At 41.4% G+C, this 26,051-nt stretch overlaps 1 pseudogene; it reads left to right on the top strand.

Annotated features, from left to right (window-relative positions):
• Positions 1 to 26,051, top strand: part of LOC118906710 — a 36,399-nt pseudogene that overhangs the window by 318 nt on the left and 10,030 nt on the right.

Consider the following 26,051-nt stretch of genomic DNA (forward strand, 5'->3'; position numbering starts at 1 on the left):
ACGTGATCTGGCAGGAGCAGGAGACCAAGGGGAGGCAGAAGTCTAGCTGAGTGTGCCGGGCAGTTGGGTACCCATTAATAAAGGGTTGATGATAAGTGGATGTTATTTAAGAACCCATGACTAATATCTAGCTGTCATTCCCTTGCCATGGTCCATGAGATGGCCCTGCTGTGCCCAGAATGGCTCCTACAGAATTTTTTGACAGGTGCTATATGTTATAAAGGATAAACACCTGACTTCAGCCCTTTTCGACATGAAACAAGAAAAATGTTAGCACTATTTATAAGGCCATGCACAATGAGAGGTGACTTATAAGTCACCCCTCCTGTACATACACACGTACACACACACACACCCCTCAGCCCTTTGCTTACAGCTCCAGCCGTCTCCTGGTGCCCACCACACCCCTCTAGGATGGCTTTTCCAGAAGCTTCCCCATTCTTGTTGAGTTCACTTAAGCCCATCTGTAAGCAGTCTTTCCTTAATGCCTCCGTCATACTCTTCTGAGGGGCCGTTGGTCCCTGCAAGAACACTTGATCTGTGCAGCCACCTATTAGCTCTGTGATGCTGGGCAGTTATTTAAGATCGTCCCTTCACATCTTCAGGTGGAGTCGGTAAAGTGCTCGTCTGAACAATGTCAAAATGACAATGTGTGACCCGCTCTGACCTACAGAAATGGCAATGTCATATGCTGTGAGAATGACTTCAATGTAAAACGATTCAAACAGTGCCCGGCACTCTGTAAGCAGCGCCTTTCTAGTTACGATGCTCGGGTGCTATCAATGATGTCTCTGCCCAACGGCAGCAAGTCTGCGCTGCTGCCTCCTGCCCCATCCCAGGCAGACACCGCTCAGGTACTGCAGGGCTTTCCAACCGAGCCCACAGGCAAACTCAAACCCTGGGAAGGGAAGAGGCAGTGCTTTTCAACCCCATGGCCCTGTTCGTCTGGCCTTGCCCTCCAGGGATTTCCATGCCCACCACCCGCTGGTCTAGTGCAAGGGGCCCCCCACTCCCATTGTGGCGGGCAGTGTGCTCCTGGCATCTCGCAACAGAATGTTTTCATAGAAATGTTCTGCCTGACGGTTACATCACGGTGATGAAATCGTGGGTAATCACCAGTTCAATCCATTTTACCTGTAACCTGCCTTCGCTAATCAAGGTCCTTTTAATGGTTGCTGGAAAAGACCCGCTTGTCCTCGAGCTGCACGGAGCTTAAACAATGAGGTGTTTGCCCAAGTTGTCTTCCAGGGACTTGGATCAGCTGTGTCTAGTTGGAGCTGAGTTGGTTAAAACTGGATAGGACCCCTGACCCTCCATCTGGGCATGCGCGAATGTCCGCTCGATGACCTTTTGGCGTCAGAGGGCTCAAACCACCCTCAGGTGGAGCCAAGCGCCTCGGTTTTTGAGCAAGCAGAGGCTGTGGCTGAGCTGCGCCTGCGCAGAACGAGGATGACGCACCTGTTTCCCATCACCTCTCCCCGCTCTCCCCACGCTCCCCGAGCTTGAGACGCCAGCTCATCCCGTAAATACCCCAAGCCCTGCCTTCCGGGAGGTGGGTATATGGCTTTCTTTTCTCGTCTCTGTGCTCAGCTGCCTTGTGTACAAACCCTCTCACTGCTGCAAAGCTTCAGCATCTCAGCGTTTGGCTCGCTGGGCGTTGGGCAAAACGAACCTGGTTTAGTAACATTAATACTTGACTCCGCTGCAGTTACCCCCGTAAGTGGGGTTCTGTGCGCTGGCCTATAGGTTCAAGAACCTTTGCGTCATTTTGGTTTTTTGGAACTTGTGTTCTGGATTTCAGACTTCTTACAAATTAAATGTAACCTGCAGGGCTTAAGGGGTGGGGATGTTGAGCTAGCCGATGAGCTGAAGGTGACCCACACAAAACTAGCGCATAGCTTAAGTTGTCCAGGGGTGTGTTGGGGGGATAATTTTCCATGGATAGGAATACTCCAATTAAGTTAAATCATACATGTGTACCTGTACCTCCACCGACTGTCCTAGTTCTTTGCAGCTCAGTTCTTCCAACTCTGTGCTTCCTGTGTAAGCTGTCACTTCTAAATAACGTTAGAACCTCTCTGAGGCCCCTCTTTACTGTCTAGGCTTGTCATAAACTTTCTGAATCCTGCCCCTCAAGACTAGGTCCCAGCCAGGTTCTAGTCCCCTTCACCTTTGAATTAAATTTAGAACATGTTTATGAAAATGAAATATTAAAGAACTGAAGCAGACCTGTAACTTTGAAGAATTAAGACAAGTTAAAGGTAAAACATCTCCATACCCTTTTGAACTTCTGAAGTAATATGCTGAAGGACAAAGGAGGCAAAGGAGATGGTGCCTTTTTTATTTGCCTTTAAAAAAAAAAAAAAAGAATGGTACTAATGAGGCCAAATGTTCCCTTACTTTTGTTAAGTCTGTTGTCAAAGAAACAGTTTCCAGCCAGGTACACTCTGCAGGCTGGGCATCCTTCAGGGGTCCCGCTATTGGAAGGATCAATGGCTTCCTTCTCACATGAGCAAAATATTGATACATTAGGGATGAACCCCTAACAAGAGAAGCCCGGGATTGATGGAGCATATTAATTAGTTTAAATTGGAAACACCTTTTCTGCACTGTTGCTAAGAAAGGGAAAACCCACCCACCCCACCTATACTATGGGTATAGGGTGAGTGGAAGGAAGAGGTTAACAGCGAACATAATTCGTACTGAATTCAACAAACATAACTCATGGGCTTATCCAGCTGGGAATGAGATAGGGCCTGATAAATCAACTCACCCAATTAACCTTTTTTTCTTTTTTGCTTATGAAAATTCATCCCCCCATCAACGTTTTCATTTTGCATTCAGTTAGGTCATTGTATATTTATAAATTTGATTCCTTTTTACACAGAGAAGGTTTGTGTGCATTTCCAAACTATATCTTAAATGCAAACTTAGCATACTCATGTATTTTAAGAGTATATAATTTTGCATATGCAAGGTAATTCAAACAGTAGTGTAATTCCTTTTCCTAACTCAATGAAGAGAAAATACCAGTACCAGATTTTAGTCTCCCTAGGCATCTTCTGCCTGATGGAGGTTTAGCCCACGCAAATGTCACATGCATTCTAAATTTAAATGTTGTCAGATTCATATAACATTTCACTTTCCAGTGTATTTGCAACAATGTTGCAAGACATTGCTATATTTCAGGGATCGTTTTGCTCTGCTTTCAACAGTTTTGTCAGGAGGCTTGAATTTATTTGGGGAATGCTACCTAGTTTGATTTCAGAAAAGCTGTCATCCAGTATTGAGCAGCCAAATGATACAAGGTATTTGGGGACCAGAAGGACCCTTAGCTGGCTGCCTCCTGACTCAATGTGGGGATCCTGCCTAACTGCCACCCTGAGTCTGGCCTTTCATAAAGCTCAGACTTAGTATTGGGCTGTATTTTTTTTTTTTTTTTTTTGGCTGCATCGGGTCTTAGTTGCGGTGCGCAGCCTCTTCATTGCGGCGCAAGGGCGTCTCTCTAGTTGCAGCGTGTGGGCTCCAGAGCGCATGGGCTCTGTAGTTTGCAGCATGTGGGCTTAGCTGCCCTGCGGCATGTGGGATCTCAGTTCCCCAACCAGGGATCGAACCTGCGTCCCCTGCATTGGAAGGCAGATTCTTAACCATTGACTGGGGGATTTTTTTTTTTTTAATTTATTTATTTTTGGCTGTGTTGGGTCTTCGTTTCTGTGCGAGGGCTTTCTCTAGTTGCGGCGAGCGGGGGACACTCTTCATCGCGGTGCGCGGGCCTCTCACTATTGCGGCCTCTCTTGTTGCGGAGCACAGGCTCCAGACGCGCAGGCTCAGTAGTTGTGGCTCACGGGCCTAGTTGCTCCGCGGCACGTGGGATCTTCCCAGACCAGGGCTCGAACCCGTGTCCCCTGCATTGGCAGGCAGATTCTCAACCACTGCGCCACCAGGGAAGCCCGACTGGGGGATTTTTGCAGAAACCTAACGCCTGTGGCTGACGATTTGTTATGTAAGTGAATATTGAAACGTCTCTGGTCAACAACGTTCGGGTACATCTCTGGTTGATAAGGTGTTAAAAGTTAGCTCTGAACTGCTACTCAAGAAGTGTGGCTCAACTCTGAGGGTGTCTTGAAAAGCACAAATGGAAAGAAGCTATTTATCAGCGAATCTCTAGATTCTGATCACCAGGGTTCACCTTTAGTCCCTAAGTCTGGATGATGTACAGTCACCACGGCTGCCCAGGTGTAGGAAAGCCTCAAATCCACATCTTGGCAAGCTCACCCACGTGGAGGTGGCCAAGATCCTGCTCAAAATACCTCTCTTCAAAGTGAACATGGAGCAAATTCCCTCCCGGGGCTCACCACCCGCCTCCCGCTCCAACGTCCCTAGCAGAATCAGTCACTGGTCTTCAGTCAGCGGTCTAAAATCCCACCAGGCAGTCCATTTTTGAGAGGACACACACTACATTATGTTTTGCATTCACAGCAGCAAAGGCAATGCCTGACATTATTGAACCATTGAAGTGATCACTGAAGTTGATGAGATCTGATCCTGATTCCCAGACAGGAAGGACGGCCCACCTGAGTTGAATCAAGGGCACGGAGGCATTCTGGAGAGAATCCAACCAGCTTTACACCTGGGGGGGACCCATGGGGCCATCACCGTTCTCCCAAGTCTTTCAACATGATCCAGCCCCTGGATCTTGAGGCCCAATGTCAAGATCGTCACATTGCTATTTGTCTAGATTGAGGTTTTGACTCTGATTTCATATATGCGCTGAGACCACCCTAGATGATTCAGAGTTGCCGCTGGCCAGCTTGTCATCAATCAGCTCAATCCCGTGATGGCCCATCTCCTCCACCAGGTGCGTTGTCTTTCATCAGGACTGCTCAGCCTGGACATCACCAGCTCTTACCTTTTCCTAGAAACTTTTCCAGTCTCTTGGAGGGTACAGCATTCCTAGCCATCCTCTATAGTACCTGAAATCTAGCGCTTTCCTCTAATTCCTGACAGGACCACGCTTGCAGACTCCTTGCATGCAGGGGTGGTAACTCAGGTCGGCTACAGTGTAGGGAACTGCAGGATGCCATCTGGGCTTCTGAGGTTGGCAGCTCCCTCTTTTCACCTCCTTTCTTGGAACAGCTGCTAACGTCCTGATCGTGGAGGCATGGACTCCACTTGAAAGGGCCACTTCTTTCCTGAAGCAAAATCTCCCATACTTGTAATCACAGCAGAATTTATGGGAGCACCTTCCTCCCCAAAGAGAACCTTCTCATACTTTTATCAAGAAGAACAAGCAGCTTTGGCTTTCTGTGTACGTGGCCCTCCAAGTTTAAACAGGCTGTGATCAAGGCTAATTGACAAATTTAGAAGACAGCTGTCTCTATCGGGTTGATTTTCGTGCAGGAGGTGGTACAGTGTAGACTAGGGGCAGGGAGTGGATTTGGGCTTGAATCCGAAAGGGTAAGACCAATGAAATGGTCTCAATGAAATGAAAATCATGTTCTATGCAAATAATGACCACTGTGAGGATGTCGATAGATCATATGGCCTTTGAAATGCTGTAGATGTGGTCTAATATTTTATGAACATCATTTGCCACCACTTGCTCTACCCCCATAAAATAAAGTCCGAACTCTTCATCGTGGCCTTCAAGGCCACGCACAGTCAGAACCTACCCACCTTCTCAGCTTCAACACCACAGACCTCCCAGCCCACCCCGTGACCTAGAGTGTAGACACATTGGGTCCCCATCTCTCAAGCCTATATTTACACTTCAGGACATTCATTGATGGTGAGCCCTTTATGTTAGTGCGTCCCTACCTTATTTACTTAATAGCACACATCATATATCATAATTTTGCATGGTAAATGGGGTAAAATGGAAGGATTTGAGGATGTCTGTGGGGCTTTGTGAAAAAAATATTTTTTATTTACAGAATCATGATAAAATGTAAAGACAGTATATTAGGGGAAATAATTCTGATTTTTAAATAATATTTTTAAATATTTTCAGTGTTAGTGATAAACTCTACATGGTTTCATATTTCTATGAATGTATTTTTTAATATCTGTTTTTATGCTTGAAATGTTTCCATGTTATTCCTGAACAAGAAATTTTAATGATGATTTCTTCAAATTCTGATAGTCTCCCTTGATGAGAACCTTTTTTTAAATAAATAGGTAAGAAAAATGTATCAACCATTGGTTTTATAATCATTCAAAATTTATAAGTCAGGAATTCCCTGGCAGTCCAGTGGTTGGGACTCAGTGCTTTTACTGCCGAGGGTGTGGTTTCAATCCCTGGTTGGGGAACTAAGATCCCACAAGCCATGTGGCCCAAAAAAATAAATAAATTTTGAAAATAAATAAAGCCACTGTGAATTTTTTTTAATTATAAGGCTATTATATTTAAATTTATGTAATTTATATTATAAGGATATTATATTTAAATATCACAACAGCTCTCCTATTGACAAGTGTAATTTTTAAGTTCTTGTGATAAGGTTAATGGATTTTTAAATCCAGTTGAACTTTTTATATCAATTAGGTCAGATTTACTTATTCATATAAAAAGCGTTATTGATCTTTTATTCTTTGTCAGGTTCTAGATACCAGTGAGTCAGTGCCGAACAACAACAATAATGAAAAATTCCTGCCCTAGTGGAGTTTACATCCTAGTCAGGGGAGACAAACAATAAACAAAATAAATATTTAGTATGTTTATATGGTAGTAAATGATACAGAGAAAAATAAAAGTGGGGGATATTTAGCAATGGCGGTGCTGGCCAATTTTGAATAGGATGGTCAAGGAAGACCTCACCAAGAAGGTGATATTTGAACAAAGACCCAGAAAAGTTGAGGCTGTGTGGGAGGAGCGTTCCAGGCCGACATAAGGAGCATATGCAAAGTGTGAGACAAGAGTGTGTCCAGCTTGGTCCAGAAACACGCTGATGACAATCATAGATTGAGCCGAATAACCATGGCAGGCAGTAGTATGACATGAAACCCGAGACATAACGGAGGTCGGACCACAGAGAGCTCTGTAGGCCGCTGTGAGGACTTCCTGTAAACTGGGTGAGAAGCCGATGCGGGGCAATAGCAGAGGGAGGATAAAACATATATATATTTAAAGGATGACTTTCTCTGCTGGTTGAAGCTAGAGCATGTATTACTCAAGGTTCTCCAGAGAAACAGAACCGATGGACATACAGGGGTATGTAGAAGAAGACATTTATTACTACAGGAACCGGCTCATGCGGTTATGGAGGCCAGGAAGCCCCTCAACCTGCCGTCTGCAAACTGGAGAGCCACGAGAGCCAGTGTGTAATTCTCTAAGTTCCAAGGCCTGAGAACCAGCAGAGCTGGTGGTGTAATTCCCAGTCTGAGGTCAAAGGCCTGAGAACCAGCAGAGCTGGTGGTGTAATTCCCAGTCTGAGGTCAAAGGCCTGAGAACCAGCAGAGCTGGTGGTGTAACTCCCAGTCTGAGGTCAAAGGCCTGAGAACCAGAGGGCTGCTGGTATTAAGCCCCAGAAACCAAAGGCCTTCGAAGCAGGAGCTCTGGTGTCCAAGGGCAAGAGAAGATGGACGTTCCAGCTCCAGAGAGAGAAAATTCGCTCTCCCTTCACCTTGATTTCTATTTAGGCCCCCCGTGGCTTAGGTGATGCCCACCACATTGGTGAGGGCACATTTCTTTACCCAGCCTACTGAATCAAATGCTAATCTCTTCCAGAAACATCCTCCCCCAGAAAAGTTTTACCAGCTACCTGGGCCTCCCTTCGGCCAGACAACCTGACACGTAAAATGAACCATCACAGATTACAAAGGGGCATGGATTGCAGCAGAAAGAACATTAGGAGGCCTTCACAGTAATCCAGGCCGAAGACGAGAGACTATTGGAGAATCAGCATTTCACAACACACCTGCTCCCGTTCACCAGTCAGGAAGTTCTGCTCTGAAGCATCCAGAGACTAAGCCAAAGCAGGCACAGAGGGACCTTAACTGTTTCAGTTCCAGGTTTTAATTTCCCTGGAGTCCAGAGACCCTGAATCAAAGCACCCAAGTTTGAACCCTCACACCAGGGTTCTTGAGCTTCGACATTATTGAAATGCGATGGTTATTCTTGCATCCCAGCATCTCACGAATAAGCTCGCTCTGCTTATTCTCACGTACAAGGGACAGCATCAGGCTGTATCCTCATCCCTAGGGAAGCTCAGACCAAGGCAGCTGCCTCTGCACCCCTGCCTTTGCACTTGTCCCACCCAGAGAAGTGGCTCCTGGGTCCTCCTCTGTGTGGTCCCCCCATTCATACCAGCAAGACCTTTAGTCTCAGGTTTTCTCAACCGAGATCCTGAAATAAGTAGAATATTATGTAGATGTGAGTGCAGGGTGTGACTGGGTCAAAGAGAGCTCAGGACACCAAGAGTCCCCTGTCACCCTCCAAAGGCTTGGTCCCCCCATCCCTGACCCAAATTCATCTCCAGCTTGACCCCCATTCTTCATTGACCCGCTGCCCCCTACCTGCACAGCCAGATGTAGATGTGGCACCAGCCTTTGCCTGCGTTTACTCTAAAGTAAATAATTTCTTGTTCTCTACATACTAAGTCCCATCTCACCCCTCTGCGACTTCATCCACGCTGCTCCCTCTGCCTGGAGCCTCTGTCCCATTTTCTCTAATGGGTTAACTTTTACTCATTCTTCAGGGCTCAACCCAGGCATCATGGGCAACACCGCAAAGTGCCCCCTTTGCGTTCGTCTGCTGTTAGATGTGGAATATTCTATTGAAGGCATTGCTTTGTCTTTCCCACCAGACTCTAAGTTTTCAGTGGTCAGAGTGGATATCCTGTCTACTTATAAATTCCCCTGTCCTGCCTCACTTAATACATGCTTGCAGAACTCGGATTCCCTGTCTGTAAACCTTATTCAGCGGTTTAAAGTAATCCAGATTGATTGCCTCCTTGTCTGTGTTCTTAATCAGACTTAGGATGGAAGTTGTCTCTATTCTATGTCTTTCATCTACTGCTCAACTAGATGTAAGTTTCATGCAGGTTGGGATCATGTATTCAATATATGAATATTGAATATATTCAATATATTCAATATAGGTGTTAACCTAGCAATACCTACCTAGCATGGCAATGAACACACACCGTAATGCAAGTACTTATCAATTGTTTCATGATCTCTAGTTTTCTTTCTATTAAGTAAGAAGAGTTAAGTTTCTCTGCTTCAGGGAGCGATTTTGAACATTGTTTAGTAAACATTCAAGATTAGATTTGATTCTTTGGATGAAATATGGTTTAAAAAAATGAGATCTCATTATGAAAACCTTTATTCAGTATTACATGCATGTCTTTCCAGTGACTAAAGGGAAACCCACAACGATAACAGAGTAATTCCAAAAGGAAATGACCTCAATATATTTTGTTCCTCTTTTCCAAAGCCTGTGTATCTTTGAAGCTTCAATGTTAGAATTGTCATAAAAGCCAATATTTAGATATTTATACACTCCATGTCAATATCATTCTATTCACTCACATGTAAATATAATTTGATGGTTATTACAACCCCCAGAAGTCAACAAAGAGATCAACATTTGGAAAGGTCATGTATAATAAAATTGCTTAATATTATCCATATTTTATTTTTTTTAATCTCACTTCTTGGGCACAAAAGATCAGCTTAGTAATTCAAAGAAGTGAAATAGATGCAATTTTTGGGAGGTAATTAACAACATTTGGAAATTTCTTGTATACGTCTTATCTAATGATATGAGGGAAATGCTTAAAATATTATATAGTGAATTTACTGAAATGGGATATTGTTGCCTTTTTTAAAAACTAGAATGATCACAAGCCATTTCTAATCTAGAGATAACAGCAAACTCTTAGCAGCTTGAAGAGTTTGGAAGGAAGCTCACTGGTGTAGTTATTTTTAGATGCTTTTATTAGTGTGCCTGACTTTACAACTAACAACTGTCCTATCGAATCACCGTGCATGTTGTTTCATTCCACATTCTTATACAGTGACGAGGACTTTAAATTTTAAAAAATTAGCACCTACTACAAGTAGTAGAGAAGTTTATATAACAAGAAAATTTACCCTAGAAACATTTGCATAGCAACTAAAGAGCAATTAGTGCATCTGTTCATATAATTCCAGTACATTTTTAAAAATAAAACTGTTCTTCCAGATGACTATGCCTTTTGAACACGATTTGCTTACGTTTTATTCATGTTTATGAACAATATAGCATGCTGTCACATAATGTGTCATTCTGGCAGTTTTAGATCATTTAGTGAGATATTTTAAATAAAAATAAATTTAGTGTCCACTTAAGGAACAGATCAGTAGCAATAAATATTCCCTAAGTTCAGTTCTGAAATATTTTTCTAAAACTCCCTGAAAATGTTTGTCCTGGCCTGCAATGTTTAAGATCGATAGAGTGAACACGTGGAATTCTATCATTTTTTATTATGTGCTAGACCTTAGGTATTTCCTGTGCTGTTGAAGCAGCTGTAGGAGCTGTCCATGGTGTTCAGTTTTATAAAGTGCAGAGTAAGTCCCAAGCCAGTGGTTCTCAAATGTTTTGGTTTCAGGACCTCTTCACACTCTTAAAAATAATTGAGGACCCAAAGAGAGGTGTTTTATGTCAGTTATATCTACTAATATTTATGTTATTAGAAATTTAAAGGGAGAAATGTTAAAAATATGCATCCATTTTTAAATAATAAATCCATTTTATGTTAGCATACATAGCATATTTTTATTAAAAATAGGTCTATTTTCCAAAACCGAAAGGTGAAAACACTGGCATTGTTTTACATTTTTAAAAATCTCTTTAATGTCTGGAATAATAGAAAAGTAGATGAGTTTTGATATCTGCTTTTGCATTCACTCTGTTACAATACATTACTTTGGTTGAAATATATGAAGAAAATCAAGTCTCAGAAATAGTTGGAAAAGGAAAGAATATTTTTCACAAAATTTTGTGCATTCTTTAACATGACACCAAAACTCCACATGTGATATGTGGGGACTCTGAAGCCATATCAACATACTTCTCACACTCTATCACATTATTGTACATTGACTTGTATCTTGCACTTATGATTTAAGTGATGATTGTAATATTATGCATTGGTCATTCGGAAAATACCGTTCACTGGGTTACGCAGATCTTTTAAGCACTGACATATTTCATTATACAATACCAAAAATCTCCTTCATTTGTATAACCACTAATGTCACAATATTTAAAATCTTCAAGGGTTAGAGAGCTGAAAAGCTTACAGTGGCAAAGATAAGTTTTCCATTATTCTCATTTTCACTTGAAAGCTTGACTTTCATTATTAGCAAAAATAATTTCAGTTGAAGTATTTTTCCTTGAAGTGGGAACCTCTTTTTGTTTTTGAGAAAATACCTGCCGAATCCCTAAGTCTGACTAGCTATGGTTTGTCTCTCAGTCAATCATATCGCATAAAATAAACCGTTAGTTGGGTTTGCAGCTCATTGACTTTTTTTTTTTTTTTTTGGCCTCACCACATGTGGGATCACATGCAGGATCTTATTTCCCCCACCAGGGATTGAACCCGTGTCCCCTGCAGTAGAAGTGCAGAGTCTTAACCACTGGACCACCAGGGAAGTCCCTGAGATAAATTCAAATGGCCACCAGGCAACCATCGTGCGCCTGTAGCAGCCGAAGTGCTTTTCACATACTTCCAATTTCACCACCAAAACATTCAGAGATATGTTAAGGGTCAAGATCAAATAAACTTAGTAGTTTTTACTGCTTCCTCAAGGTTATCCCAGTGAAACTAGCATTTTCAAATTTTTATTTTTTTACTGCAAGTGCATTGTATTGAACACAATGGCTGCTAGAACAGATTTGTCCCACTGGCTGGATTTGTACTAAAGGGCCAGCAGTTTTACCCACTAACACTTTTGCACCTTCAATGCAAGTGTCAACACTGAAAATGGAAAACAATGTCTTAGTGTTACTAGGAAAACAGTTTGAGCTGAAAGTTCTTGGGGACCTCCTGGAGCTTGCGGGCCACACCTGAGACACTGTCCTAAACAATTACAGAATCATAGGTCACTGGATATGTGAGGGACCCCCAAATAGAATCACAGCTTTAGAAGAGGCATTGAGAGGTCATTCAGCAAAATTTTACACCGTATTGTGCCACATTTTAAAAGGGTACAGTCTTCTCCAAACTATAAAAATGTAATACGGCTTCCATTTTACAATACTATAGATGAGTATTTGCAATCAGCTATTTTTCACCCAATACATCCTACCCTATTCATAAATCAGATTTAATCCAATCACCTTTGATTCTGTTTTCAGTAGAGATGGAGGTTGGTTAGTCCACTTACTCTGCATAAGATTCTTATTTGTAAAAACATGGAAAATCAATTCTCCCTGCCTTCTCGATGTGCTTAATCGTAATCCTTACAGGTTTGCTTTGACAACCATTTTTATCCCATTTTTGACCCACACGTCTTCCACCTGACCCCTTTTTTATGTATATCTATCCTTCTTTAGCCCTTTATCATTAGCTTTGCTAACCTGAAAATGTATCACACACCTTCCCCCAGCCCCTACCTACATTCTTGCCTTATGAACATCTAGCTTGCAAATGCCCTTCATGTGGAAAGCTCCTGAGCAGTTGCAGCATGTTGTCAGAGTTTCTACTAATGGCCATGTGCGGGTATAGAATAAAATGATGGCACACAGGGAAGGAGACCGACTGTGGACTAGACCAGCCTTGTCCAACAGAACTTTCTGCAGTGGTGGAAATCTTTCACATCTGAGCGGTCCCGTGGAGGAGCCATAAACCACATTTGGCTATTTTGGACTTGAAACATGGCTACTGTGATTGAAGAACTGCATTTAAATTGTGTTCAGTTTTTAATTCAAACTTAAACAGCCATATATGTGCAGTGATTACCATATTGGATAGATAAGTAATACCATACTTTTAGTATCTCATTTAATTAGCAAATTGAATGCGCTTATTCTTAGCAATGTCTGTGTGTAGACATTACTCTTGCTCACCAGACAGGTTCTTCTTTATTTCCTGGGCACCCAGAGGAAGGCACTTCCCAGCCCTCTTGTGGGGAGGCGGGGTCACGTGACTACTTTTGGCCAAAATGCTGTGAGCAGGTGACGTAGGTCACTTTCAGGACAAACATTTAATTGCTTGCATGACACTCCTCTTTTGTCCTGTCTGGGAATGTGCCAGACAGCAGAGCCTCTGTGATTCTGAGCCCCGAATAACTGTGGAGAAGTCCGCCCCCCAAAACCCACATGGGACATGTAACATGCGTAGGAAATAAATTTTTGTGTTAAGCCACAGGAAATTCAGGATTCCTTATTACTACAGCATAACTTAGACCTTCCCAGCTGATAAGAGCAAGTTCCCATCAGAATCACTTGAGCAGACTTTTAAATCCACATACCCGGGCCCCATCCCAGCTTGGGATCTGGGCCCTTGTGTTTTGGTTCAAAAGATCTCTCCAGGTGAGTTGGATGCGTGCTCGCCTAATGAAGAACAAGAGCTGAAAGACAACATCATTGTCACTACAGATACTACAGAAATAAGGCTTAGAAACAGAAAGGTAAATTTTGCAAGGTCATTGGGCCACTGAGTGAGGGGGGGGTGTAATTTGAACCTCCTGTTTCCCTGTGCTGTGCTTCCTTTCCTCTTGTTATAAGTGGTGGGGATGGTGGGAGAGAGCAGAGTGATATCTCCTGTCTTCCCAGTTGAATTGGTCAATGCTTTTATTCTTATTATAGTACTTTTCCAAATAGCAATTAGTGCCACAGAAGCCTGTTTAAGCCAAAATATAGCTTTGAGTTGCGTACACTGTGGAATAGGCTAATAATCTAACTTATAAATTTTGTTTCCGTAGGTAAATGTATTCCAAGTTTGGCTAATATATCTAAAAATGAAATTTTTAAAATAAAAAAAATCCATTTGTATTGGACAGTTGGTTATGGAAAAAAGAAACAGCATCATATATTGCTCAATTACCAAAGAATGTTATTATTGCTCAATTACCAAAGAATGTTATTAGTAACAACTACTCTCCTCACCATATATTGCCTGCCTTAAATGTCTTCTTTAAAAACGTTTATTCATTTATGTGGCTGTGCTGGGTCTTAGTTGTGGCGTGCGGGATCAAGTTCCCTGAACGGGGATCGAACCCAGCCCCCCATGTTGGGAGCGCAGAGTCTTAACCACTGGACTGTCAGGGAAGTCCCTGCCTTAAGTGTCTATTCACCTTTTAAAGTGATAAGCCTTGGATGTTGGTTATTTCATTTATTCAGCAAATATCTATCGCGTATCTGTTACGAACCAGCCCTGGGATATGCGTTAGGTACAGAGCGGTGAACAAAATAAATAAAATACCTGTCCTGATGGAGTTTACAGTTTAGTGGGAGATGTAAACATAAAGCAAATACACAGTTAAATATGTAACTACAAATTGTGTCAATTTCCCCAAAATTAATACCTAAATTCGATGCGATTCAATTTATAATCCCAAACTGTTTTTTGATGGAAATAATTCTGTAGTACACTGATCATATGTATATGGAAGAATAAAAGACCAAGGCTAGCCAGGGGAAGAAGGAGATCTGGTGAGGCGAGGGGAGGGGAATTTACCTCGGGTGGAAGTGTGAGTCCTTGGAAAGCAGACACTGAGATAGAGTTAGGAGCGCAAGAGGTTAATTTGGGGAGGGGGAAGGGGGAGGGGAAAGAATGCCTATAAAAGGGAGGAAGCCTTCAGGCCCTGATGAGGTCTGACACCTGTGAAAGGAAAGAGTCAGGAAGAGCCTCCGCCGCCCTGCAGACGTGACAAAGTCCCGGCCAACCCAGTGCAGAGCTCTGGGTGGAGCAAAGCCTCCGCGGTTGGTGGCGTCCTACACTGGGCAGAAGTGACCAGGCCTTCTTCGTGCTTCTGCCACATCAGCTCAGTCATTCGCTGGGGGCTGCCTGGTCCCAACGCTGCGCCCCGGCAGCTCGCCTAACCCCTCACAGCTAAGCTGCTGAGTTCGCCCTGCAGGAGATCTGAGCGTGCACGTGGGGCTGCACCAGGCCAGGGAGTAGCACCCAGAGTAAAGGCCCCGCCATCAGAACAAGGTGGTGCTGGTGTCAGAACGGAGACAGGTCAGTGGGACAGAATAAGGAGCAACAAACAACGTCGGTAAGTGAGAATTACTACGCGAAAAACGTTTAACCCAGTGGGAGAAACGGTTTGTCTAATAAACGTGCTGGTGTAAAGAGCTATCTTTCTAGAAGAAAATAAAAGTCGGCCTCCAACTCAGGCACAGACAAAAATTCATGCCAGATGCACAATGGATGTCACTGGTGTTAATAAAATAATTAAAATTCTTATAAGGAATGCTATGAAACTTTATCTAAGCCAACAGCAAGGAAGACCTTATTATTCACGGCTGGAAACCCAGAAGCTAAGACTGTAGAATATGTAAAACCTTTGTTGAGAAAAGATACCATAAACAAAATCAGTAGACCAGGGAGAGATCAGGAAAATCATTTTTAACTCAGGTGAGAGAACTGGCTCATTATAGGGTACACTGTAAAGTAAGAAGGTTGATTTCTATAAGCCAGGAATGAAAATCAGTTATGTGTTTTGTAGCCAAATAACATACCTACACTTTCTATGACAGTTCAGTGAAGAAATACATAGGTAGGACCAATTGTATGACCTGAAACTCTTAAATGATGCTTAAGGAGAGCCACGTTGATTTTTCTCTAGTTTCTGATTCACTTGAACAAATGACAGCTGTGAAAAAATCCGACCCTCCTAGCCGTGAAAGCCACACCCCCGCCGTAGGCAGTCCTGGCCGTGTGGCTCTTGTATGTTAATGTGGGGGGGTTGCCTTGTATCCCTGTAGAATATAATGAATGCCCGTGGATGCCTCTTAGGAAAATCCCATAGCCCTGTGCGGAAGTCTTCATTTGCCCTAGAAGGTGTGGTCATTTCCTAGATCAGGGAAGAGGTTCCGTGAAAGAGGTTAATCTTCAGGAAATGGAGTCTAGAATGGGAGGCTTCAGGGAGGTCAGAAAAGGAACTCGTTTTCTTTTTTTGAGGTTTTCTTCCTTTGGCTACAGATTCCAATAATGTAGATGTCCTTGAAGTGACCCATGTTTGGTAGATGCTAAGATGGCCTCATTTCATAGAACTGAGAGGGTCTGAGTACTAAGCCACGAGCTGAAGATGCAGAAGGAAGATTTACAGAGATTCACTGAGACAGATACTTAAGGATCAAAAGTTCTCTGTAGCTCCTTCCCATGTATTTTCCCAAGCCTTTGGGAAACATGGCAGCCCCTACCCGTGGACCTCATGGACCAGAACATGAAAAGTCCCAGGACGTGATGACACCATTATAATTTGTTTATACTGTCTTTACCTCCTAGGACAATGCATCTGTAAATTGACTATTGCTCTGTAAAGGTTGAATTACTTTTATTAGTCCTCAGTTTGCTTCTTCAAGTTTCAAGGGATACTCCCTTACCCTAGTATGACAAGATCTGTTGAATAATTCAGAGTTACTCTCTATCCATATAAATTGTACATATATACGAACTCTAGGACCATCAGTATGCATCTGCAATCAGTTTGGTAATATTCTTGGGACTAAATCATCTTAGTATCAGAACCACTCTGGACATCAATGTAGAACAATAGTTTTCATTATATTTTTCTCCCTCTGAAATTTGAAAGAGAAATAAATCTTATCTATTATCTGTGACGATTGCAATGACAATAGGAATGGTAATTTAATTTCAATACTTATATGAATACATGAATATGCTTGTATCACTCACATGATTTATGAATAGTACATTCCGTTGAGGCTAAAAGAATGTGAGCCCTAAAGGCACAATTACATGTTTAATTCTAGTTTCTTTCCAGGAGTTTTAATTGACTTTACAAGGAACTGTCTCATTTTAATGTGATTTTTATAAATTGTTGTAAGGCGATGTGGGAGAGTGGAAAGAAAACTAGATCTGGAATTTCTAAAACCTGGGGTATGTTGCATAATGCAGGGCCCTAAGACTTTGAAGGCAGCTCTGACCTGGGCTCTGCCATTTAATAGACAATTCAGTTTACTTGGACAAATCACATCACCTCTCTGGACATTAAGATTCCTTCTTTGAAGAGGAGGACTGAGGTGAGGGCTAAGGAAGATGGTGCAGGTACAGCCCCTGCACTGTGGGTAGCACATAGAAGCTTTTCTTCTCAGTAATTTTCATCCTGGCTCCACCACTAGCTGTGTGATGCTGGGCCAGTCACAGCCTGTAAGGGCATCTGTCTCCTTTATTTAGAGCTAAAAAATTAAACTCTAAATTCCCTTCACTGCATCTTAAATTCTTATATCTGAAATGCAAGTTTTTTCCACCATCGCCATCTTAAAGCCACTCTTTAAGTTTCTTTTCTGTTACATCTTCCACGATCAACACCCATCCCCGTCTCCACATGCCAGGAAGAGTCAGTCCCTCTTCCTTGTGTCCCAGAGTCTCTTGTCTCCTGAGATCAAAAGGTCTTAGGGCCAGAGATGGTTTCTTTCTCTTCTTTGCCTCCTTGGAAATATTTAGCACTTTTCCTGGTACACAGCAAGTGCTAAATAAATGTTATTTGAATGAATGGATGAATGAATGAGGAGATGGGCGTAAGGATAAATAGATGGATAGATGAGGGGTTTATCTGTTTCCCAGGGCTGCCTTAACAAGGACCACAAACTGGGTTACTTCAAACAACAGAAATGTATCAATATTATCTCACAGTTATGGAGAATAGAAGCCTGAAATTAAGGTGTTGGCAGGACCTTACTTCCCCTGCCCAGGTACCGGTGGTTAGGACTTCAGCGTCCTAGGACACGATTCAATCCATAACAGATGCTTATAGAGCAAAGAGCTTCATCTTCTTCAAAATAACACACCTGCTGTAGCCCAAGTAGAATTCAGTGTTTGAATATATTTAAAGTCTTTCCTTTTAAGTCAAGATTAAAAATTAAGGGAGAGAAAATAAAGTGGGATGAGGTAGAAGCCAGAATCCTAAATATTAAAGCTAGAGTATAATTAGGGAGAAAGTAAAAAATCCAATTGTTGACGGTCCCAATGACATGGGTCTCTATAAAGCCTCTTCGCGCATGAGCCTCTAGCTAGAGCTGAGGATTCAATGCTAGCTTTTTCTCTGTCCAGTTACAGATCTTGGTTCTACTGTGTCTTTAAAAGTCCACCCCACTCTGTCAGATGTCACTGGAGTTAGAGGCAGTGGAAATAGAGTGGAATGAATGGCTTCTAGCATTTTCTACTTCCTATGTAAGTCCTGTATTATATACACAGGATTATTAAAAAATATAAATTTGCCCTTGTTTTTAACTTGCTGTATCATTTTAATTCAATAGGAGCTATGCTACTCAATCTTCTCCTTCTTGAAAGCCTTACTCTTAAATCTCACACACACACAAATGTAATTTTGTTTACTGTAGTTTACACTTGATCTTTCAATCTGTTCATAATCTAGGTCAGAATACAGTAGAGTGTGTGGAAAGGAACAAAGGTAGACACAGGTGGCGATGGAGGTCCCGACCTTATAGTTACCTCTACCTTTTATAGTAATTGTGCAAAGAACCCCTAGACTTGGAATTTTATGTTATTTCTTCTTTGTTAGCGCTTTAGAGATTATCAATAGGTGGATAGATAATTCACAGTGAGTACAATGAGAATTTACTGCACGGATCCATACAGAAGGTACTTCAACTTGGCCATGACCACCGCAGTGCGGTGAGCACAAATGACAGTTTTTAGGGGTACAAGCCCCTAATTTCTAAATACCCCCTGAAGCCAGGCCCTTTAAGAAACAGCACACCTTTATCATTCTATGCCAGTCGGATCCTGGGAACTCCTTCTGTCTTTAAAATTTTAGTATTTAACAATAAACTGGACTCCCTGGTGGCGCAGTACTTAAGAATCCGCCTGCCAATGCAGGGGACACCGGTTCGAGCCCTGGTCCGGGAAGATCCCACGTGCCACGGAGCAACTAAGCCTGTGCGCCACAACTACTGAGCCTGCGCTCTAGAGCCCGCGAGCCACAACTACTAAGCCCGCATGCCTAGAGCCCACGCTCCGCAACAAGAGAAGCCACCGCAATGAGAAGCCCGCGCACCGCAATGAAGAGTAGCCCCTGCTCGCCGCAGCTAAAGAAAGCCCACGCACAGCAACAAAGACCCAATGCAGCCAAAAATAAATAAATTAATTTTAAATTTTTATTTAAAAGTATAAATAAATAAAAATAAACTAATTAAATGAAAAGTATCCTCAGAAGTATGGGAATCTTGTTATTTCTGCTACTAAAAGAAACTTTAAGTCAAATATACATTTTTTAAAATAATGGAATGTTTCCTAGTGTGTGCTGCTGTTTAAACTTAGAATCAGAGGCATTTATCACTACAAGTCCTTGCCAAACAATTAAAAAACATGATTGGGGCGGGGAAGCAAAAACAATGTAATGCATCACCAAATCTTGTCCATGTTGCCTCTACACTGTCTCCTGAATCTGCATCCCCACTTCCACCATCCTAGTGAGAACTACCAGCATCGCTTACTGGGGAGCCGCCTAGCTGGTCTCCCTGCATCTTCTTTGGGTTCTCACCTGTCATTGGTACAAGGTGGTCTTTAGAAGATTCCCGCCAGACTCCCTTCATACTTGCTTCTGCTGCTGCTTCCTTCTTTCTTCTCATAAGAATGTGTGCTTGGAATCTGATCAAGTAGTAAGGATTGAAGAGGGAAAGCATTTCAGTTCCATCTTTTTCCACATCTCAAGTGCTGCTTAAACATACCTGAGCTTATATGGACCTAAATTTCATTCCCATCATTCTATGAACAAGTGTTTGCCTTAGCACTGTACGAAAATTTAGACTAATGCCCTTTTCAGGGTTCTTTTCAGTCCAAGGTTTCCATGAAAAGAGAGACATATTACAATAGGTCTTAGGGGAAATTCTATGTTATATACTATATCTCTTAAATCCTAAGATGCACATTCTTTGTATTCTTAAAATCTCTGCAATCAAGATGGAAGAGATTTTACAATTACAATTGATGTTTGGTCATGGCTTAATCAGCAAATTTTTTTCTTTCTTAAACTTTCCTAAAATAATTGTTCATCTTTCAATCAATGGAGCCTTAAGTAAAATACAGTACCTATTCCTTGAGATCCTAGTAAAAGCCTTAGTGTGCCATCGTCAACTTGTAACTCAACTAACATCAGTCTTCTTTTTGCATATATAACCAGATCAACGACTATTTATTATTTATTATTTTTCACGCATAAGGCACTGTGTTAGGTAGTGTTAGAAATAAAGAGTCATTTATTCCTTCATACAGCAAGTATATAATAAATGTTCTCTACATGCTAGATTTTGTTGTATACAGAGTGGTGCCTGTGATTTAGGCAGATAAGAACTCTATCTTCATGGAGCTTGTATTCTGGTACAGGAGAGGCTAAACAAAACATAAAAATTGTAAATATTGCTATGAAGAAACTCTGTGTTACATTAAAAAATTAAAAGTTTTATTGATCAGTTATTTTTCTGTCTTTCCTGTCCCTGAACACATTTCCTCAATGGCCCAGAAGCATTTCTGAATAAATATTTAAAGGCAGCATTCCCAGAGATATTTCAATACAACCTGAGGCTCAGAAATCTGAGTCTTCTCTCCAGAAACAAACCTACTTCTTCCTGTTGCTACATATTCTTTTAGCTACCGATTATTCTGGAAATATGTTTAATTCTTGATGTTTTGCATTCATGCTTCTAATGCTTTCACAACATAAGTATGGGAATCAACAATAAGTCAATAATTTTTAACTTCCTGCTATTATTCCTTTGGTTAAAATTTAGAAATCAGAACGTATTTAGATAATATAATACTTTTACCTCCAAGGGAAATACGATTCATGACTTACTTACAGAGGACTTTTTGTGTTACTTTATCAGAGAGAATGCACAAGTTATCATCTTTAAATGATTATACCCTAAACCCTCCTTATAGGGTTGCCTGCAATTTTTTTGTATGTGTGGTAAATATACATAACATAAAATTTACCACTTTAACCATTTTTAAGTGTGAAATTCAGTGCCATTAAATACATTCACATAGTGTGCAACCATCACCACCATCCATCTCTGGAACTTTTTTATCATCCCAAACAGAAACTCTGTACCCATGAAACAATAACTCCCCAGCCTCCCTCCCCCCAGCCCCTGGCAACCACCATTCTACTTTCTGTCTCTATGAATTTGACTCTTCTAGGTACTTCATATAACTGGAATCATACAGTATTTGTCCTTTTGTGACTGGTTTATTTCACTTAGCATAATGACTTTAAAGTTTATCCATGTTGCAGCAGGTGTTAAAATTTGCTTCTTTTTAAAGACTGAATAATATTCCATTACACCACATTTTGTTTATCCATTCATCTGTTGTACACTTGGGTTATTTCCACCTTTTGGCTATTGTGAATAATGCTGTTACGAACATGGTTATACAAATATATCTTTGAGAGCCTGCTTTCAATTCTTTTGAGTATATACCCAGAAGTAGAAGTGCTGGATCAGATGCTGTTTTCCATAGTGGCTGTACCATTTTACATTTCCACCAACAGTGCACAAGAGTTCCAGTTTCACCAATTCCTCACCCATACTTGTTATTTTCTGGCTCAGGGGTTGTTGTTGTTGTTTTAATAACAGTCATCCTAATAGGTGTGAAGTGGTATCTCGTAGTTTTGATTTGCATTTCCCTAAATATAAATGATATTAAACATCTTCTCATGTGCTTATTGGCTATTTGCATGCCTTTAGAGAAATGTCTTTTCAAGTCCTTACCCCATTATCAGGTCGTTTGTTTTTTTTGTTGTCAAGTTGGAGTTCTTTACAGATTGTGGATATTAACCCCTCATCAGAAATGTGATTTGCAAACATTTTCTCCCATTCTGTGGGTTGCTTTTTCCCTCTGTTGATAGTATCCTTTGATGCACAAAAGTTTTTAATTTTGATGAAGTCCCATTTATCTAGTTTTCCTTTTGCTGCCAGTGCTTTTGATGTCATATCCAAGAATTAATTGCCAAATCCAATGACATGTGTCTTTCCCCTATGTCTTATTCTAAGAGTGTTATAGTTTCAGCTCTTACTTTTAGGTCTTTAATCCATTTTGAGTTAATGTTTGCATGTGATATAAGGTAAGAGTCCAACTTTGTTCCTTTACATATGGATATCCAGTTTTGTCAACATTTGTTGAAAAAATTCTTTTCCCCATTGAATGTTCTTGACACCTGTGTTGAAAATCATTTGACCATATATGTGGGGATTTAGTTCAGGGCCCTCTAATCTATTTCAATGGTCTATATGTCTGTCTTTATGCCAGGACCACACTGTTTTGATTATGGTAGCTTTGTAGTAAGTTTTGAAATTAGAAAATGTGAGAATTCCAACTTTGTTCAAGATTGTCTGGCCTATTCAGAGTCCCCTGAGGTTTCATATAAATTTTAGGATGAATTTTTCTATTTCTGCAAAAAAACATCATTGGGAGATTTTGATAAGGATTGCACTGAATCTGTAGATCACTTTGGGTAGTATTAACATCTTAAAAATTTTAAGTTTTCCAATCCATGAATGCAGGATGTCTTTCCATTTATTTGTGTCTTCTTTAATTTCTTTTAGCAATGTTTTATATTTTTCAGTGTACAAGTCTTCTGCCTTCTTGGTTAAGTTCATTCCTAAGTATTTTTTTAATGCTATTGTAAACAGAACTATTTTCTTACTTTTATTTTTGGATTGTTAGTTGTCAGTGTGTAGAGATGAAGCCAATTTGCCTGTAATTTTTTTAGGAATTCTATTCAATAGGTTAGTTCACCCTTCCACCCCACTCCCACCTCCATGCCTCCTGCCCTGCTATGTCCTAAAGAGAGTGTATGGTTGAAAAAACTCTTAACATGAAAATGTTAACATTTAATGTTAATTACATTAATGTTAACTCTTATCACTTCATTTCATGTTTGACTTTTATGCCATTGGAAGAAATGAGGACAGAGGTATAAAAATACATCTCTGGGCCTTTCTAATCTCATCCTTGGGCTACATACAAATGACTATTTAACAGTATTTCTGATATGGGTTTGGGCTCCACTAAATTATTTTCACTCCCTGTGCCAGATTCTTTATCTATCAGTAGAGTTCTTATTCCTTTGGTGGACAGCAGGGGTCAAACTTAATTGTAGTTTCCACTTGACTAGAGACTTTAACATGACATAACATTTTTCATTCACACCTGGCATTGGAAACTATAAATTCTTCTTCCAGTCCAAGACTAGGCAAGTCTTTGAATGGAGATTGTGGTATCATCTCTGACATTAACCTGGAAATCAACCTAAAAGACATCACCTGGGAATGATAATCTGAATATAAGAAGCAGTTTGCCATTTCCAAGTGTCCAGAAAGACATTCAAAGACTTTTGGTTTTGCTCTAATATGATTTCCTTTTGAGCTTGACATATGCACTACAGATAAAGTCTTGCATAATTTGATATTTTCCTTTGGGCTATAACCTCTAGGTGACAGTCAATATTACTGAATAAATGATTCAACACCAGAATATTGTACAACAAGTTTTGTGACATTTTAAGCATGAGTTGTCATTTTTCTGGGATGATTTTTTATTGAACAAATCAGATTTCCCAAGAACGTGGCATTTCTTTTTCTAAAGTAATAAGACACTTGCTGAACTTGCTTTAGGTACCTCTGCAAATCTCCGATACATTATCTTTGTTTTCCTCAAATCTCACAGGTCAATAGGTCTGAGTTTGTCTGAAATGAGAATTCTCGAAAGTAAACTTGAAAGCTTCAAGGCCCTAGAGCAATATTTTTCCGAGAGACAATTTGGCCACCTCTGCAGATGGCCAGTGTCTTTGCTGGGTGTCACAGTCCTGAAGGCCTCCTGGGTCCTGTGGCCCTGGTGAAGGGACTCTTAGGGGCAGTCCTGAGCAGCACTGGCTTTAGGAAGTCACATCTTTTATGTCAAGATTCATTGTTGCCACTCAGGAAGGAGTATGACTAACTAATTCTTTCATTAAAGTCACTTGGGAGCTACTGAGTAATTCAGTAAATGACAACTTTTACTTTGAAACATAACTTTGCCAAAATCAGCCTGGGATGTAGGAAACAAGAGGATAGCAAGGTAGACCTGTAGACAGGTAAATAGCAGTTCACCCTGAGCCCTGCACCACACAGGGGTGAAATTGGCCAGGTAAACAAGCAGATTGCCACCCTCATTACATCATCGGAGTTTGACCCTACCCTAGTCTATAATCCTCACACAGAGAGAGGGAGAACCCCACGTGCTAGACACAGTGGGGCAGCGAAGTGTACCCCATTTGGGCTATTAGGGGAGAAAGAGTCTGGCCTTACATGATGGCCCCAGGCCCTCGTTACTGGTTGCCTGTGTTTTCCTACCACCTTTACAGTCTTATCTGCCCAAGGAGGAAAGACTCAAAAATATGGAGTATGTGACCCAAGCACATAATCATGTTCCTGGTTCGTTCAAAAAGTGCCATTCTGGGAAACCCACATGGAGGTGACAATAATTACAGTCACTTTATAAGGCAAGTTATTACCTTTGAAATAACTGATCTATAGAAATTGTTGAATTAGACCCTGTCAGATTATTCCTTAGAACACATTAAAAAATGAAGTACTATATAAATGAAGTGGAAATCACTTTATAGCAGGAACAATTACTACAAGCCGGCCTATTAAGAACGATCTTCTGTGACTCCTATTGGTATCAATTTAGTGGATGGGAATTCAGTTGTGCCTAACTGATCACAAGCAGGATACTAGCGTGGAGTCATTTTCTTTTTATGCTATCAGAATTCAAGAATTCAACTATAATAGCGAGTAATGGGGGAACTTTTAAAGCAACCCAGATCAAGTGAAAAGGTGATCTACTTGAAGAAGTGACCAAGAAGAAAATTGTTGTACCCACTGTCAACTGGTCTAAAGCAGATATGAACAGGATAAAAGCAGAAAAAGTATAATCAGATGGTACAAAGAGTAAAAGATAGGTGCATTTGGAATAATTCTTGTTTTTCAGTTTTACCTAGATTGGCCTCATTGGTGCTACAGCAGCTTTTGTTATTTCCAGCTTTTGATATTTCCCAGAAGCCAATATCTCCTTTAGCCCTGAGCCCACAGTCAGGGAACAAGGAGGAGTAGCCGTCTGGCATCCCATTCGCACCCAGCCATGGGGCTCCCTCTAGGTCTCTGGGGCAGAATCCTCAGGGAGCTGATTGGACTGAAAAGCCAAGAAAAGAGCTCCAGGGTCCTGACAATGGGAAGAAAGGTCTTTGATAGCTCAGGTGGACTTGAACAAAAGACCCGGGTCTGCTGAGGAGAGGATGCTTGCTCGTTGGAGGCCAGGGACACCTGGGGACTTAATGTGATTATGAGGCACGCATCCTTCACTGCTCTGCAGACGGACCTCTGATATTGGTAAAGCAGGAACAGAGATATCAGAAATATCAGTACTGCTCCCCTAGTTGTCGTTGATACAGCAATTTAAGATTCACTCACCATGCCAGGCACTGTCATAAATCCTAGAAATACAAAGATGAATACCATAGTTTTTGTGATCCAGGAAGCGACAGTCTGCTGGGGAAGGTAAACATACAACACAATAAAGGATGGATGGGATAAAGGGTAGCGAACAATAACAGAAATAAAGGATGAAGGACAGGAGTGATCATGGGGTGGACAGGGAGGGGATTACCATGGAAGAAGTGCTTGAAGCTGATCTTGAAAGATGAGTAGAAACTCTTCCAAACACCTGGAAAAAGGAAAAGACGCAAGAGCAGGGCTAGTCTGAAAAAGTCTGAGGAGCTGTAGTTGCGAGAGCGTAAGCTTCATTGGCCAAGAGGAGAGGGAGGGGCAGGAATCAGAATTTGGAAAGCCTAGGAGGTTATGCTGAGCA

Source organism: Balaenoptera musculus, chromosome 14, assembly GCF_009873245.2.
Source record: "Balaenoptera musculus isolate JJ_BM4_2016_0621 chromosome 14, mBalMus1.pri.v3, whole genome shotgun sequence".
In the NCBI taxonomy this organism is placed as follows: domain Eukaryota; kingdom Metazoa; phylum Chordata; class Mammalia; order Artiodactyla; family Balaenopteridae; genus Balaenoptera; species Balaenoptera musculus.